Source organism: Ciconia boyciana, chromosome 8 (genome assembly GCF_034638445.1).
Source record: "Ciconia boyciana chromosome 8, ASM3463844v1, whole genome shotgun sequence".
NCBI classification, from domain to species: Eukaryota; Metazoa; Chordata; class Aves; order Ciconiiformes; family Ciconiidae; genus Ciconia; species Ciconia boyciana.
In genome coordinates, this window is record NC_132941.1 from 54,966,710 (window position 1) to 54,985,636 (window position 18,927).

Genomic DNA, 18,927 nt, shown 5'->3' on the forward strand with positions numbered 1-18,927 from the left:
GCAAACATCATAGTGTTTCAGGAGGAGAATAGCTCCCAGTACTACGTATTTATGGAGGATTTGGAGAATGAGGGTGGAAGGACTCAGTAGATACCTGAGGACTAGATCTCCCCAACTCTCTTCATTCCAACATTTAGAAGCCTAAACAAAGCCCTGGCAGGAGGACATCTCTCTGCTTATTCATACAGCCTAGGTTAAGCCCTGTCCAATGGGGCAGAAGGAGAGGCAGGGTAAAGTCCAGAGGTTTCCTTCTCTCCACCTAAAGTAAAGAGGACAGATTGCCATGCTGTGTCCATCTGGGCCTCGAGGGAGATAGCAAAGAGAAACCCAGACTAGAGGAAGGAAAATGAGAAAAGAAAAGGTCTGGTTCTTTGAAGGAACACAACCCCCCAAACCCAAGGAAATTGTCCCTGTATGTGCACAAGTAAAGTACTTATTCTTTTTACCTCATGTGTGTCTTCATAAGCAAAACATCTGGCTCTTCTTTGGCACAAATAACTTCCAATATAACCTGCATTTTTCCTCTTTCTCTGTACATATAACATCTAACTGGCTTATTCACTGGGGTTTCCATAAATTTTCATCAGTGAGTTGTCTTTTTCCACACTTAACTTCTTTTGTTGGTTGTCTCTTTTTACTTTTCCCTCCCCGCCTTTTTTTGTGTGCAGAGGCTTTCTTTGAAGTCTCAGTATTAAAAGGCCCTATGAGCATTTGCCTGCTTTCTTTGTACTTATGGAGTCAAAGCTCAGATCCCTCTCCTTTTTATTGGCATTGTCTGCACATCCTCAGAGAGTGGGATGTTTTATCTGCCTTTGTTATCGAATCTCAGTAGCAAATGCGCTGAGTGAAACTGGAGAGGAATTGAATCTTCTTGCACACACATGTGCCCACACACACATGCACGTCTAGACCTGCAGTGGTGTAATCCTTAGTGGTCCACTGGTCGTGTGGCCAAGGTATCATCAATTACAACAGCCCTCATATTGTAATATCCCTATGATGTTCATCACATGTAGCTAGGATATATGCACTAAGGTATGAAGCATGAAATGTTTGCACATACAGAGCTAAACTTCTCAGAGAGCTCAGAGATGAGTTTGAAATGCCTTTACATGCCCAGTAGAGTCCATTGCAGCAAAGGAGTTCAATTCCCAGCAGTTGCTACATTACCACTTTCATGGCCTCATTCCCAAAAGAGTTCCCAGCCAAGTGTGAAAGTCTGACTCCCTTTTCTAATGTCTAAACTCTCTCCTCATACTGTTCATTTTTGGTAAGTCTAGCCCTCATCGGATACTAGCCAGGGCTCTACTTTTGAACAGTCTGACTGAAGGAAACGATCCCCAGGACCAAGAGGAACCTCCAGGGTTGAATCAATGAGATGTGCCCTATGCAACACACACAGATCCACTTTCCAGCATTTGAACTTCATGAATGCAAATCATCTTAAAAAAACGTGAAGGAAAGAGCATGTAAAACTGCCCTTGTTCTTTCTCCTTCTTTCCTTTCACTTTATCCTGTCAGCACTGCATATATCAAACTGGAGCTCTGGGTTTTAACTAGGCTTTACTGTTTCATTCTGCTTCATGAATTTTTCAGTGTTTATACTTATGCTTAATATAATAAGATTGATAATGCAGCTGCCTGATAGATTCTCATCCAGGCTTCTCAGCTAGAGAGATGTTTATTCTTTCTCCCTAATTTCTGTAATATCCAAAAGTTCATTTTCACCTTTTGCATCTTGATGCTGTTTTTCATCTTTCGGATATCCATCTCCCGAAATAATGTGTTCAAGGTAAAAAACATTTACCCAGTGGATTTATATGACTGGGACTCAACCTGCTGCCTACACTGGTGCAGCTGGGTAGCTTCTTCTCAGCCATAGGTATGCTGGTGGAGCAGGCGGAGGACCTCACCATGAAGAGCTCTGTGAGCCACGGTGCTGCCGTAGTGTGCCAACTCTGCTGTTCCAACAGAGGGGGATGGTATCATCCACATACTCAAAGTCCCACTAACTTTCACTAGTGAACAAAAGAAAAAAAAAGCAGAAAAAAAATTAAGAAGAGGCAGAAAGGGGGCCATAAGTAAATAAATAAGTGATTTACAACCCAAAAGATTGCATGCTCTGCCTCTTTCAGCCTTGCAATCCAAAAGCAACAGTCAATGAAAATGACTGGCAGCAAAATTAAAACAATATATAAAAGGGAATAAGTCTTTTATGCAGCATGTGTTGACTTTGCTGCCATGGGAAATCAATGAGATGCACAGTTTAGTGGGATTAGAAAGAGGAACAGGATGTTCACATAATCAAAGTGCAGAATAAACAGCAGGAGGATGTCAGATGCAGCATTTTCGGGCTCAGCATCCTTTCTGCCCCCTCACCACCACCATATATCCCCCTTGCCTTCCTTTCTTCCTTCCTTCCTTCCCCCCTTTATTTATTTATTTATTTCCAGATGGACTGAAGTAAGCAAAACTTTGTTTAGGTTGCAATTAAAGGCTCTGTGTAACAAGACAAAGCAAAGGGAAATTCTATCTCAACAGGAAACTATCCCCAGATATATTTTTTGGAACAGGTAGTACTTTTTCTGGAAGCTTTAGAAGTTTTGCACCTTGGACTCATATAACCAATCAGTGGGGGAAAAAGCCCCAGCTGACCAAACATTAAAAAAATTTGCATTGTGGTCAAAGAGAATATTCCACATAGTATAATGAGATCTCATTTCTTGTGATTTCTTACTGGTTTGTGATCAGAGATGCCCCACCTTGTTCTTAAAAAAACCCAATAAACCCAATTGAAATCATAGCTCATTGCTGAGATATTCTTAAAGACTCAGCTCTGAAACTGGCAAAAGTACTTGCACACTTGCCCAGCCCTCAGCATCTTGGAAATCTCCTGTATGTCAGCATGACTAGTCATTCACTGAATGTTAAATATGTGCTTAAGTGAAATGCTGCCCAAGGGCCCTTTAAGTAGGGAGATTTCAGCTGTCTTTTTTCGAGGAAGCTCATGACTTTTGCATGGTCACTATTCCTGTGAGCCATCCCACTTAAAAATAACACAGATGGAGCACTTGGATCTGGGATCCTTTCCATCATTTATGGATCAAAGACAGCACTTCTTCTTGCCAACAACACACCTGTCACAGCAATACTCCCAGTGTCTGAGAACCAACTGTTTTAACTTTCCTGGGCCCAAAAACTGTGGGTTTTTTTCCCCTGACATAGTCATTATCACTTCAAAAAGTATGTTGTTCCTTGGTTTAAATGATCTGATGGAGATCAAGGTTCTAAGAAAGTTAAGCAATACTAAGCTTGCTTTAATAATACATTATTAAAACCTTAAAAATTCTCAAGGGAAAACAGGTAGAGGTATGGATTCACTGACTGTAAAGAACCAGTAAAAAATCCTGGATAAAGATCAGGAATTGTTGTTTGTTCACTAGAGCTGGTATGACACTGGATGCACTTCTCCCTTCTCTTGTTAGCTTCTGGCCCCACCGTATAAAGCTAAAGGCACTGAAAAGCATGTTGTGGGCATTGGTGCCTGCACTACATGTCCTGCATTGCATAGTGCTACAAGATTTGTAAATGGCAAGACAAAATGTCTCCTGAATCCTTTTCTAAGCCAGTCCCACTAAATTCATGTGCCCCTTCCTGGGACTGTGAACAACTGTTCTTTCTTTGGAGAAGAGAAGATGGTCCACAAACTGATTGCAAACAAAAAACAGAAAAAAGATAAATGCATTACCATGCACCACACAAGCAAAAGATGGAAGGAAATGAAACATATGGAGACACAAAGCTTGCTTTTTATTTAGTTGCAAAGGAAAGCCTGTGGCTCAGATGTGCAAGATATCTCATGTTTTTACTCAATTTTATTTATGGGTTGGGAGGTTTTATTTTTATTCTTCCAAAATTCTGATGGGCTGTATATCATTAACACATCATCAGATGACTTTGCTTCTCAATGTCATGCCTGTGTTGGGGACTGAATTAAAGAACTCAGGAAAACTGCAGGCAAAATGTTTGGTGATCCTCAGATAAGTATCGATGTGTACATAAACATTCTGTCTCTGTGCTGCTTAAAGAAAAAAAAACCCTGATTAAAATAAGTAAGTGTTTTAATTCCAAATTTTATCTCTGTATTTATTCTTGTCATAGTAAGCTTGTAAAAGTAGCTTAAGATGTGCTTTTAAAGATTGTATCTGAGCGCTGGTATTTTCTAAGATGTTTGAGGATAATTGAAGCTGTCAGCTATTATTATTAATCACACCCTTGGGTAAATGTTTTGACAATACAATTGCAGAGCCAATTAAAAAACATAAAAAGTTGCAACTCTGACACTTTTCTGTCACTGCTGTTAATGATGGCATCATTGCTAATCTAGTCATTTGAGCCTCCAAATATTTACAGTGTTTGCTTACGACTCTCTGCAACAAGAAAGCTTACTCTCCTACTGGGGTAAGAAATGTTGAAAGAAAGAAAAAAAAAATTTTAAAGCTGTCTTGATGTATAAAGATTTGTTATTTGGAAGTTTTTTTAATGTTTCCCATCCTGGTAGTATATTTTTTAAGTACTAGGTTCTTGTGGGAGAAAAGTAAAATTTTTCTTAATATTCAGTTTTTCTTAGACCCTGACTTAGAATAAATCTTTCTTTTCATAATTTAGCCTTATTTTTAAAGAAGGACCAGTTGCATGAGCCAACTGATACTCTCTGGAAGAATTCTTAGATTAAAACTCTTCCAGGTAGAAACAGAGGTTACCTGTACTCTGAGTATGGCAATAAGCAATGAGTCTGCTTGTAATAAAGAATTTAAGGTTGTAAATATAATTCCTGTACCAGATCAGGATTAAAAAGCAAAATCTTGGGAGGCTGGGGGTTTTTTTTTGTTTGGTTCTTGGGTTTTTTTTCAGTGTACCAGACATTCAAAGGAAAGAATCAATTCTGAGAAATCAGAATTTTGTAGTATCTGTAATATATTTCATAGCATTTTTACTTACAAAAACGCTAGAGTTTGTGATAACTGAGCTAGAATATCAAACAGAAGTTCACTCTGTCATAACAACATTGTTTGCAAAATTGGAACAGGACATGTTGGCAAATAAAAATATATATGTTCCAAAAAATCCTCTGGGAGGAATTCACCTGAACTGCTGCTGCTAAAGGACGGTTTCATCTAAGCAACCGCAAGTTTGAGTGTGTCAGTGCTTCCTAGTAAAAAGCAAATCCTCCAAATCCTCCTCACCATCCCTGTCTGCACATTTCTACCTCACTTAACTCGTGGGAATCCTGCTCAGGGACCCTCACATGCTGCCATCAGCAACACCACAGCTCACACTGTGACACAGACTGGATTGCTAGGAACAAACAAGCTCAGATTTCAGATCTGCAGCCCAGTCGGACATCAGACCTTCCCCATGACACAAGGACACCTGCTAAAGGAAGCCAAGGCCTTGTCGTGCTCTGCTCATCCACGGCTGGGGCACGCTGGGAGCCCTGTGTGCACACTGACCACAGCTGAGTAAACAGTAATGCAACTCCTCGGTGAACAGATTATACCCAGCTAATACTTTGCCTAGTCCTCATATCTCCAGTTACACATCCTTTCCTCCTACCCCGGCCCCAGAAACTGAGGACCAGGTATCTGCTCATGGAAATGCAGTGCTGGGGGAGAGGGACGCTCCTGCTGTGCACTCTCCTTCGCCTGGGCTGGGCATACAAGCCCCCTCCAAGCCCCTTCCCCTACTCCACTACCACATCTTTCCTTTCCTTTTCTTTCCTTTCTTCTTTTCTTTCCTCTTTCCTTGCTCTGATTTATTTCCCTGTTTCTGTTTTTGTTCTTTAATTCTGTATGGCTTGTTTCTGGTTTCTGCACAAACCCCGGTGGCACATTGCCACGGGGTACTCCCAGAGATGGGAAGACCAAATACCATTCCTCCTCCTGAGAGTGCTTGGGGCTGCAGCAGCAGAGCTTGGCCTGTGAACTGTTTAGTAGGACAAGCAGCCCTGCATTGTCAAAAAATCACTCTGGCAGTCACTGAGGCTAGAAGGGCAAGTGATTGCCCTTTCTCCTAAACTCTCTTACTGCCCTCCACAGAGCAGTGGAAGTACGCTTCTGTGGAGGCCAGGCAGAGGTGAGCTACATACAGAGCTCTCCTCTCCCTCCTCCTCCTCCTTAGACCTTAACTCCCGTTGAGTGGTTCAAACCACATTGAGTTAATTTTACATGAAGCATTTTGCAGCCAATTTAGAAAGGTCGTTACTCTCACCTTGCACAGGTGGAACCAACTCCTGTTTCAAGGATGGAGGTTAGGCTCTGACCTGGTGGAGATCAGCTGTAGGGCTGCTCACTGTGGGTTGTATCTTAATCACACAGTTCTCAAGCTCACAAGACAAAACCAGCCCTGACCTTGTGTATTGCACAGGAGCACTGTTGGTTTCTCCAGTGCATGACCTGGCCCAGCCTGTGGTGGACCATGCCCATCCAGAAGCACTTTCCCTCAGTTAGTAGTTCCCAGGTGTCAGCTCAACTTCAGCTCCCAGAGGTAGAGGTGATGCCATGACCTCCTCAGCCATGGCTTTCCCCACCCGGCCCTCTCCTGGTACAAAAATGTGCAAAATTCAGACCAGGAAGATCTAGCATTTTCATTGGAAATGTTTTCTTGCCCCTGTGCCTCTGTTCACTAAAAGCAGGCAGGTTTCCAAACCATCCTCCACCTGATTTCTGTACCACTTCACCCTCCCTCATCTCTTCCCCTTTCTGATATTAAAGAAGACTACAGCACTTTCTTTTGTAGGAAGCTGTAGTTAAAAGTTACGGTTGCCTTCTCAGTGTGTGTTTCTGCTAGAAAGAATTAACTGCTCTCTGGGGTCAGTTTTTTGCACTGGTGCATATGTATTACTTGTAGCACAAGCAGACCTGGCCAAGCATAGCCTTCCCTGCTGTTAGCTTTCTGTTTGCATTATGACTTCATTTACTGCTGAAATTAAACCTGTGTGTGCATGCATGTGAGTGAGTTGTGATTTCCCTGGGAATATTAGCAGGAGCTCAAATTCAAGTGTAACTGTGGAAAGCATTAACAATTCAGTCCTGCTTCAGAACTCCTTTTTCCTTTTCCTTCCCATCCCCTTATCAAGTTTAAACAGTAATCACAGGCAGCATCTCTTCCTTTCCCCGTACTGTGTTAGTCCCAATTCACTGCAGGCCTGCTCCAAAGTCAGTTGAAAGACACCCAAGGATGTGCACATCCTCTCGTTTGGGACTGCCTATGAAAGATGGAAACTGAGATTAGTACATGCCGCTGCTGCTGTCACACGCAAAGGAGGATGGCTGCAGCCAGCTGTGGGGGGAGGCATGACGCAAGAGTGCAGAGTGCAGAGAGCATCAAAGATGGTCCGTGTCCCGCAACTTTTCCAATCTGCAAGAGGCAAAGCCTAATGAGCGGGTGTAACAGAAACGGTACACAGAGCTGGCGTGATGTAAAGAAACACTTATGATTCCTACTGCTTAAAAGCAGCAGAAAGAAAATGCAAAGCATCAGCTGAATAATAATGGACAATCCTGATTATTTAAGCTGAGATATTTTTAAGCCAAGACTTAGCTAAGAGAGGCTGCTCCTCACCTCCACAATGTCAGCTTTGCACACCTTCCCCTGGAGCTACTGAGCCTTGCTGCCATCAGGTGCTCTCTTGCTGGAGTAGATTAGAATAGAATAGAATAGAATAGAATAGAATAGAATAGAATAGAATAGAATAGAATAGAATAGTTCAGTTGGAAGGGACCTAGAACGATCATCTAGTCCAACTGCCTGACCACTTCAGGGCTGACCAAAAGTTAAAGCATGTTATTAAGGGCATTGTCCAAATGTCTCTTGAACACTGACAGGCATGAGGCAGTGACCACCTCTCTACGAAGCCCATTCCAGTGTTTGACAACCCTCTCGGTAAAGAAATGTTTCCTTATGTCCAGTCTAAACCTCCACTGGCACAGCTTTGAACCATTCCCACTCACTGGATACCAGGGAGAAGAGATCAGCACCTCCGTCTCCACTTCCCCTCCTCAGGAAGAGTAGCTGGGCTTCAGGTCAGACCTTCACTTCCTAAGACCCTCCCCTCTCGTGATGGCAAAAAAGCAATTACTGTAGGTATGGACAGTTGGATACATGGCCTGACTGTCAGTCTGCCACATCAGACTCCAGGAGACATGTTCTTGGCTTTTAGGTTAAGAGTGGAAACGGATTTGGCTGACACCCAGCATGGTACAAATTACAAATCCTCTATCGCAAAAGACCTTGCTGAAATCAATGTTAGAGTGAAGTTCGGCTTACCCTTCTCCCTCCAGGCGATGTAAGTCCTTGCAACACCCAGGAACTCGTTTTGGTGCAGGTTCCCTCTCCCCTTATCTTGCAAAGAAAACGGGGCTGCCTGACCCCGGGGCTGGGAAGCCCAGTCTGGATTTGAGGCACCTAAAAGCTAAAGGCTCAATCACTTTTGCTCTGCAGTCCCTTCAAGTGGGAATGAAATTATTTCCCTCCCCCTCTCTATTTAAAGGAATTAATGATATTTTCTGTCCTGTCTATCTACAGAGAGCAAATAATTTGAAGAGAATTGATCTTTTGAAGTAACAACGTCAGCACAGCCTTCTTGCTCCGCCACCCTTCTGCCCAATTCCTACTTCGGCAGAAGGAAAGTTTATGAAGGAAATTAGTTTCACCATTTGCATACACCAATATATTTAGCTGGTGGCTGTGCAGGTCCAATTAACTTAACTAACAATATGGGTGAAATGAGGTTATTGGATTATACTTGTAGCCAATTAGAGTTGCCACGGTTGAATTACTCCCTTTCTTAACCTTATTTAAAGTTAAGAAAACATGTTGATGATGAGACTAGGTGGTTTTGCTCCCTCTGGCTCCAAGAATAAAATATTTCTATTTCCCCGAGATGCCTTAGAATCAAAGACAGTCTGCATATGCGGATGGGTGCTTTTTATGGTCAGGCATGGCTACATTTGTGCATTTGGTCAGATCAGGACTGGTGTTTGAAAGCAAACTGACCCCATTTGTTGTGCTTGTCTGTACTTCTTCCAGGGAAAACAACATTGGAGGATGCACCTACTGCACCCCAATCCCAAATGGGCTCTCCCTGCATGGGACCTGAAGCAGGGCTCGTAGGAATTTCAGCTCCTTAGCATCAAAGGCTCAGTGGATCCCCTCCTAATGCCATGTAAACATGGCTCAATGTTTTCTGAACAGAGTACATTTTTTTTCCTCCTGTAAATGGTAAAGGCCGTTTGGGTTCACCAACTCATTTCTCTCTTGCAAGGAGATTTTCTCCTGTTAAAATTAAAGTCCATCCCATTTTCAAGTGCTCATAAACAAAAACTAAAGACGAACTTTCTGTACCAAGTCCTGGGTATATCTGTTCCATATTTCTGACAAGAACTTTGTATTGCTCCATGAAACCTCCCCAACATCATAGCAGTATCACTGGTTCTGCTTAGAAAAGGCCACAGAAGTTGAGAGCCACAAAAGAAAGCTCTCTCCTGAGGGAAGCCAAAAGCTTTTGGTCCTGTGTAGTGGTGGTTGTGATGTCACAAAATAAATTGATGATTCAAAAAGGGGAAACAAATTTTTGGATAAGACGAACTGGTTTACTGGGTGAAAAAACAAACTTTATGTTGAATTTTTATGTAGAGTTCTGAGAAATTTGTGAATTATTTTAGAGTAAAGTTAATTAAAGTTGTTCCAAAAGGAAAATTCCAGTGTGTCTTGAAAGGGCCCAGATACCTACCTTGTTAAAAACATAACCAAGCTTTTCAGTGTCTTTCAGAATGAGCAAATTAGCTGAAACTGTCATAAATGGAGGAAAATATTCAAATGCTTCCAAACTGTATTTCATTCCTGTTCAGGAAATGTTGGCACTTCTTTTTCCCCAAAAAATATTTTCACTCAAGTCTGTTTTGGAGGCTCTGTATAAAGTTGTGACAGGAGAGAGATGATTGTTCACCCTTGCCAGTAGCTCCCCATGAAGATAATCCAGGCTCCCTTGCTTCCAGCGTTGAGCCCATCCTGACCAGCTGAAACCTGAGGATGGGAGCAGCCAGGATTGAGCCTGCAGAGGGAATTTGCACCGTTTACCACTGGGTTTCCCTTAGACAAGCCTTTCCTCATTTGCGTGCCAGAGGGAGGAACAGACTTTGGGCTGGTCGGCTGCACAGCCAAAGGTCAGAAAGGTACTCGATATACCAGATCAGCCCAGTGGTGGCAACCCCCCCGTGGTCTCTCATTGCCAGCGGGATGCCGGGGTGCTTGCCCATGAATCAGCCCATTCAGGCTCTGTCCCGCAGTAGCAGTGCTGTTCTGCCAGTGACGGACAGGGGCCACCAGCAAGGCCACGTTCTCCTCCTCTCCGCCACACACGGCCATTGTCCTCCACAGATGCTAATGGACTGGGAAGCTTCCTGAGCTACAAGCCCTCTCATTGTCCCCGGGAAGTGCTTTCGCTTGTCTTTCTCTTTCAGCTGGAACTGGCTACACACCATTCACTTCCCAGACATAATGCTGTCCTTTGTGGCTGTCTCCAACACAGTTTGGGGAATGCTGTAATGGGGACAGGCCCAGAGCATGAAAGGAAGGGATTGTGTTAGCTGGAGTGCCTAGCTTTCTGGAGAAGGCCAGGGGGCCAAGAAGGCGCCAGTCCTTAATGAGCTTCACTGATTGCCTCCTCTCACCTCCCTGCCCCGCCAAAGCCTTACCCTCTTCTTCCAACCCTCAGTTTAAATATAAGGGGAGTTTTAACCCTGTAACTAATACATCTCCCGCATGCTTCTGAGCTTCAGAGTAAGTGAATCTTGTATGTCCAAACTATGGACAAACTATGATCTCTATTGTAAACTGAGTGGCCTGTTAAACCACCAATACTCTGAGCAAAAATAGCTTTCAGTAAGGAGCTTCTACATTGACAAGGGGACAAAAAGCTCTCTCTTCCTAATGTTTGAAGTTCTCACTGCTCCTAGGGCTGCCAGAACCACTCCTACAAGGGGGCTGCCCTGTCTATCAAGCTGATGGAGTCCCTGTTATGTCCTCCAAGCAAGGAGATGGTACCACAACACATGCTGACATGCCAGTGGATCCAGGCAGACCCTGCTGTAAAAAAAGGCCTCCATACACAAATAATGAATGAGGATGTTGTTCCTTTGCAGCGATTCTGCTCTCTTGATAAGTGAAATGGCTTCAGTGTGATTCAGAGCAGGGACGAGCATAATCAACCATCCATCTGCAGTACTGACACACAGCACATTAACTGGTTAATTTCTCATTGCATTCCCCTAGCTGTTATCTAAAGAGAACAGCAAGGACACCAGAGAACCCCTTTATTCACTGTTGTTAATAAACAACAGTTTATTAATCACTCACAGTAATGGCTCCTGCAGGACAATAAACACAGTGGAAAATAATCTAGCTTTTCCTAAAACCTGACTTGATTCAACACAGCTTCATGGGCACATGACATGGTCGTGTGTCCAAATTCAGGTATATTTTATGAAGGTGTTCCGTTTTTGCAAAACCTGGCAATAACAACCCATCTAATCAGCTTTAGATGTTAAGTTGATCACTATCTGGGAGGGAAAGGGATGCGGCCCTGCAGTGCAGCAGGGAGAGCTGTACTAGTGTCGTCTTCTGCACTGCACTGCATTGGCAACCAGCATGGAGAGGGCACTGCTCTCACCTCTGAATTGCTGTGGGACATGCAGTGTTTCCACAGCAAAACCAGCAGGCTTTGGCAGGACTGTGAGTTAATACCTGGGACCTCTGTCTAGCATCATGTTCTCCCTGGCCTAAAGCAGAAATAAATAATGCCACCTTCTGCACCCGGTTTTCTTCTGGTCTTTTCTCTAGCTTCCTGGAGTTAGAAAGCTGACCTCCTCTGATGGGTCCCACTTTATTCCCCACTCCCAATATTTTCCAGTGGAAGGGTTGTAATTTGCACCAAAACATCCAAACTGCAGGTCTGAATTGCTGCCTTCTCCTCAGTTCCACTTGGTGTAAACTGACAATTGTTTTCTCTGCTATGCCAGTGTATGAGTGAAGTGCAGCTCACAGATATCTTTGTACTTGAGAAAACAAAGAACATCCCAGACTGTGTTCGTAACAGCTTAGGACAACCCCAAAGCATCTTAGTAAGCTGCTGGTCTATTTGTATATGTTTGGTAGTCTATTTTGTAAAAGGTCATTTCTTAAATCTGAATGTTTTCCCTTTCTCTTTGTAAGTGCAGACAATGATTCATGAATGATTGTGCTGGGAGTCCCTTCCCTGGCAGGTTTTGCAATGCTGCACCTTAAAGAGCTTTGCTTGCTCTTCCTTCCCACTGTGAGCCATGCCATTGACATTAACATCTCTCCAGTAGGCTTGATCAGCTCCTGCCCTTCAGGAGCAGGCCAAAGGGGCATTCCTTGCGCTGGAGAGGCTATTTTGAATACTGAAGTGCTTGCTGAATGTCAGTTTAACCCAACACTCCTCTGTCTATTTGCTGCCACCGCCTTGGTTTTTGTTTCAAGTAGCTTAGTTCAATGATCCAAGTGACCTAAGCCTCTTCCTAAAGGAGATTAAGATGATGTCTGGGGACACCAAGATATGAATGCTAGGAAAATGCAAGCTTGATAATTTGGGCATGCTTTATTTTTCCCTCCACTCAAATAGAAAAGGGGCATCAGATAGACATTATGCAAGTGAGAAATTTGAACCCAACTGAATAATTTAAACCCACCCTGAGGAAGGGACATGAACAACGAGACTTGGAGCAGTCCACTACTTGCCAGCTACAGCTTGCCATCTGCTGTTGTAAAAGCTGTGGCCCTGAAGGTCCTTCTTTTAGACACTATGGCTAAGGAAGGGAAAGTAAAAGGAATTTCATTCCTCTGTTTTCCTCATGTCCCCAGCCCAAGTCCTTAAAGGAAGCCTGAAGGAGGCAGCATGCTCTTCCAGCTGACCTTGGGGAGGGGATTTGCTCAAGAAGCCTGGGGTGGTGTCTCCTGCCTTTACACTGTGCCAAAACAATTCTTGCTTTGAGCTTTGTGAAAGCATGGAGACTGACTCTGGTTTTAATCTCTACCCAGAGGGAAATACATTATGAAACCAGGAGAGTTGGAAGGGTCTGTGAGAGAGTAGAGAGTGGCAGGTACATTTGAAGTCTCCTGTGACTGTTCTTGCTCAGCACATGGTACAGCCTACTGTGTGCTGTCTCCAAACTCACCTGGTGGGCAAGAAGGTCATTTTAATTACAGTGGCATATATGTTCTTTGGCATATATGATCCCAGAAGCGAAACACATCACACTTGAACTGCCAGCGGGTTTTTAAGTAGTGTCGGAAAGACCTGGCAAAAATCAGATAGGAGAGTGGCTGGAAGGGGGCACATAGAAAATAGTCGTCTGGACCTGCTTTTCTAAGCATGGTCTACTGTGAGCTGGGTCCCAATTTTAGTCATGCAGAGCATCAAGCTACTGAAGTATTCAATGGGTCGATGATGGGATAATAGGAAGTTAGGGGTGGTGAAAACTTAGTATCCCCCTGCAAGATTAAATGGGACTATTTATTTCTTACTGTGATTTATAATGCTCCCATATGTTGGCACTTACACATCAGAGGCAAAAAATTGAGATTAATAACAAGAGAATACTACAAAATAAAACATTTCAGTGGACTTTCAAATGCCTCCTTTATGTGAAGTTGCACTATCCAAGGAGTGACTTACTGAACACAGAAATTTGTTAGCCTTACATACCCTTTGTTTTGGATGTGTGATGCTGTATTCTTCAAGTGTGTCATCCAAACTGCTTTTCATGCAACAATAACAAGGGTGGTGAAGGGCTGGAATATGATATCTCTTGCTCCTTGGAGCCTGCATGATGATAACATTTATCAGCCTTTTGCTGGTCTTCCCAGAATCTGAACTGATTTTGCATATGAGAAACAGAGTACACCAAGGTGCAGGTCAGGACCTTTCTCAACCACCACATCCCAACAAGCTGCTGCAGGTAAACATTTGTATTCTGAGGTGAGTCTGGTCTTGAGTGATGTAGCTCCACTCACATCTGTGAAGCTATTACGGTTTTTGTCCCAGGGACACCAAAATGGCATTCACAGCCAAAATACATGGCTCTTAATCTTTGTGTGGGAAAATTACATATGGACAACTGTATTCAAAATCACAACTAACATCTATGTAAATTGAAGGAAATTTGAAACTGTGATGTCAGGCCTGTTAAAGGAGATCAGACCAGAGCTTTCTTCTTCCTTCAATATATATAGAGTACATGTCCCTCCCTAGGTTTCAAAATGTTTTACCGTAAAATTAGTATCATTATCCTGAGGAGTTAAGTGCTGTAAAATTGTAATTCTTTACATTGAAATCTGAGGCTCTACAAGGTAAAATGACCAGCCTGAGATTACTTGTGAGCCAATTGCATCAACAGAAATGAGTCTCTGCAGTCCCAAACCACCCTCTTTGTCAAAATGAACATGGACTAATTTATGTGTTTTTTGAAGCATTCAGCCCACTTCAGCTTCAGGTCTGCCTTTTTATTTTTTTTTTGTAGGATTGTTCAAAATTATGGGAATTTGCAAACCATAATGTAGTAGAAAATAGAGGGGAAGGCAGTACTTTTTATACCAGCTATCAATTCAGTAGGATTGTCACTTTATCCAGTATCAGGTGGTTTTTATTTAAATTGTTGAGTATGTGGCTGCTTGGTGGGCAGATGGGTGATCCATGTGTTTGTGTCTGAGGGTAGGCAGTGTATGTCTCTCTGCTCTTTGAATATTTCCTTCTCCAGAAAAGAAGGTGACAATTTAAAGGAAATCATGACTTTCTGAAAAGAGCCACAGGGCAACTTTAACTCCCACAGGACTCAAAGAGATCAGAGGAATCGGAGAAAGGAAATGGCCTTTCTGGCACTTCCCACAGCAGATCTCCATTTTGAGGCTTCTTATTCCCACTCAGGTGTTCAAGAGCCAGGTTGCTATTTGCACAGCACTGCCGCTGACATAACAAACTCTGCCAAACCCAGTCACACAAAAACATAATGTGCAATTTGTCAGCCTCCTACCAGCTAGCGTTCTCAGCGGTCAGACAACAGTGCTGCATTGCACACATCCAGCCCTCCAACCCCCTGCTGTGAAGAAAGGACTGGAAATGTTTAAAGTATTTTAAGTAGGAGTAGATAAGGAGAAAAGTGGATAAAATTCAGGGCATGGTTATGTTGCAGCCATGGTGAGAATCACTGTAATATGGACATACCTGAGGTAGCTTTAAATTACTAGGCATCTGTAATTGTGGCAGTCCAGAGCTCAGCAAGAGCTGTGAAGCCTTCTGTAAAATCAGAGCAATATCTATGCAGATGCTACTAGCATCTTGAAAAGTAATGCTGATATGTCTAGAGTGAGTGCAGAAAAAGATCAAGTCTAAAAGAGGAAAAGGTCTGAGTCTGAAAGAGGAAGATTCAATAAGCTGAAGTGCAACTAATATGTTTCAGGCAGGCTGAAGTTTAGGTGATGCTCATTCCAGAAAGAGTTATTTGGGAACTGGTTGGAGCTAAGATGTAGAGAACAGACCACGGAGAGCAATCTTGTAATGGGTGAGGGACAGATGAAGTGACTCAGGACAGCCTCCACATTGAGCTGGAGATAATTTCTAGCCAGTTTCTACTGATCCATCCTCGGGGTTACTCACTTCACATACTCACCCATGATGAACCGCAATTACCAAAAAGGTAATTTACAGCATCAAAAGCTGAGTGGAAAAAGGGCATCAGAATCTGACTCTGGTATTCACATCATAATTAGGAAAACTTTCTCCAGCTCATGAAGGAGGTTGAAACTGTCAAATTTTCTTTGGGAAAGGGAGCACGCACTCATGTGTAGCTCATAGGCAAGCTCACATACTTTGAAGTTCGCAATGCTAGGGCATGGAAAGTAAATGCCCCGAAGTTTGCTGTTGATAAATGATTGTGCTTCTGAAATGGTAATACAAATGCACTGAGTCGTGAAATGCAGCTAATATAATTAATCTTGCAATATTGTAAATCTGTTGGAGACAGATAACATGAGAATTTTGCTCTACTGTTTCACACTACAGCAAAAACCAATAAAGTGGTGTTTAGAAGGAAGCCTGGAGCCTAAATATTTCCAGGTGACTTTGGTGATTTAAAAAAAAAGAAATCTGTTTACATTACCTTCCACAAAAAACATACATTATGCATAACACCAGCTTGCTCCACCCTAGAACTGCTGCAAGAACTACCTGAAGAATAAAGATATACTCTATATTATGTTCATTTTTTAAAGAAAAGTTAAACAATTATATGAACATCTGAGGGCTTGGGAGATTTGAGGTTTTGGGGGTTTGTTTGTTTGGGTTTTGAGCCATTGCTCTTAGAACTTTCATAACAGCAACTATTCTCCAGTTATGGATCTCAAAATCGATGACTACTCTTTATATGAACTGGATTTAGGGATATCTCAGTCTATTTCACAGTCAATAAGTTCCTTTATTTCCTGCATTGCAAATTACCTTTCTGCAGCTCCTCTTGCTGATAGCCAAGAGGAACATCCAGCTACCAGCACAAAGGCTGGACAACTTTCACCTTCCCAGCCTTTAATAAAACTTGTTTAGATCAGAGTCAAACCAGCATGAAGGAAACTTACACTGGCATCACAAAAGAAACATTTTAGAGAAGATTCTTGCAAAGTGATCTTAAAGATCAAATCAGCTACAATATGGAAATAAATGAACTACAAATCGTGCATGCAGATGCTTCATAAGACATTTTGAGAGACAGATGTGCTGTGGCTATGAGGGGACAAGACAGGTCCACACCAGGCATGCAGAACTCCAAGTAGTGTTGTAGAAGGCAACCAATCTCTGGCACTGGCTGGGGGATGCCCCACATGGACTGGTCTGGAGCACTGAGCAAGGGGATCTTCTCTGAATCAAAGTCTTGCTTTGGGTCTGCCCCAATGGGGAAAATTCTCAGCCCCTCTGTGCCACTCCTGATTCCCAGTGCTGCCTTCTTTGCATTACAGAGCAGGTGAAGGTTCACTGCTTGGCATATCTGGATTTCAGCATCTAAAATACATTTTGTGTCAGGGAGTGGGAGGACAGAATGGTAACTGTTGTAAAAGTTCCAAAGGGCTGGACATGATAGAATAATTAACAGGTTTGAAATGCCTAACATCAGGTTGGCCACAATAATGTCATATAAAAAAGGTGGCAGAAACACAGAACTATTGGGTTAAATTCTTATTTACAAATATTTTTGCTTGAAAAGCTTTCAGTTAATTGGAACCAGTCAATTATTCTGACTGAGATACATTCAAACAGCATGGTGCAAAGTGAGAGATTATCACTAATTGTATTGCAGGGACGCTACTGACGAGCTACTACATCTTATCAGCCCCAGACCCAAAGCAACTAAGATCTTCCATGAAACATCTTGTTGGACTCTGCAAAAGGAGAGGATTGCCTCTATAATGGTCCATGTATTCATAATGCACTCCCAGCTCAGCCTTGCCAACACATTTTTGTAAGCAGCAAAACTCACTATGAGAAAGGGGAATACTGTGCTTATTGGCATAATTTTCACATGACCAAGTCATGATCAAGAGACAGACCTGCTCAAGGCCTTGTTCCAGACTATTTCTAGCTCTTACTTCAAAACTCAGGACTGATTTTCAGCACAAGTCAGTTTGTTATTTCCACAGACCCTGAGCTCAAGTGTCAGGCATAAGCTTTAAATAGGCTTGAGGTCTGCATGTGTTGATGAAATTCTTCTCATGCACTCCCCGTAGCTCAAGATGAGATTTAGCTATTTGTATAAACACAGATTGCAGAGAGTCAAGGAGGCTGAATTGACTAGTTGTGAGTTTTTGCCTTTTATATTAGGTCTAAATTTTATTTCTAAGATGTCAGGAACTGTGTTGTAGCCTCTGATGTCTTGAATCACATCACACTGGATTGATTGACCTGAGTTGTCCTCTCAGTCGCATGGATGAATCTTGACTTCTGAAACTGAAGTTTCCAGGTCTTGTAAGAGAAAGCAGACAGCTTCTGCTCCAGCTGGTTTTGTTCTTCAAAGAGAGGGTCTTGGGTATCCAGGTTGGGTAACATCTTCCAATAATTATACAATGCTTACTTAGAAATCTTTCCCATCAGATTTCCTCCTTTTTAGTCTCATGAGGTCTTGGGTCTCAGCTCTACCAATAATACAGATCAGAACCAGGTAATTTCTAAAACCTAGTGACTCACATTCTTCAAGAAACAGATGTCTTAGGCCTGCTACCACTGCCAAATAAAATCTTCTCTAGTTTAACCCAGGGCATGTCTTCGCAGCATAAAGATGTTCCTGAAGTAGCATGAAAATGGCTGGACATTGCTCTCCCTACCCTGACTATATGCATAGAAACACGATTGTGAGCAGAAACAAGAAAAAGGGAACGGGACTTCAGATTGGATGCGTGCCACTTCAGTTCTTGGCTCTTGTTTTCAGTCTCTTTGTGGCTGGTAAAAGCTGAGCAGCCTCATTTTGGGATGGACAACAGAATTCAGAGTACTGCCAAAATGAGCTGCATTACCAGTCCCAACCTGTGTTATCTTCATGCCTGCTGGAATGAATACAGCCTTGTCTTAGCACCGCAGTTGGTACTCAGCAGGAGAGTGAAGGGCAGGTAACTCATTTGAAAAATTCACCATGCAATCATTCTGCGAGAGCAGCAGTGTGTAGTTTCCCCATTTCTCCTTTTTTTTTTTTTTACTGTGTTCTTTAATTGGATACATTCCTGAGTACTTTTTGGAGACTATGAATGGATGCCAGGATGGACATGTCTGGATCTATGAAGGCAAAAGGGGTACCAGTGATTCACTTGTAA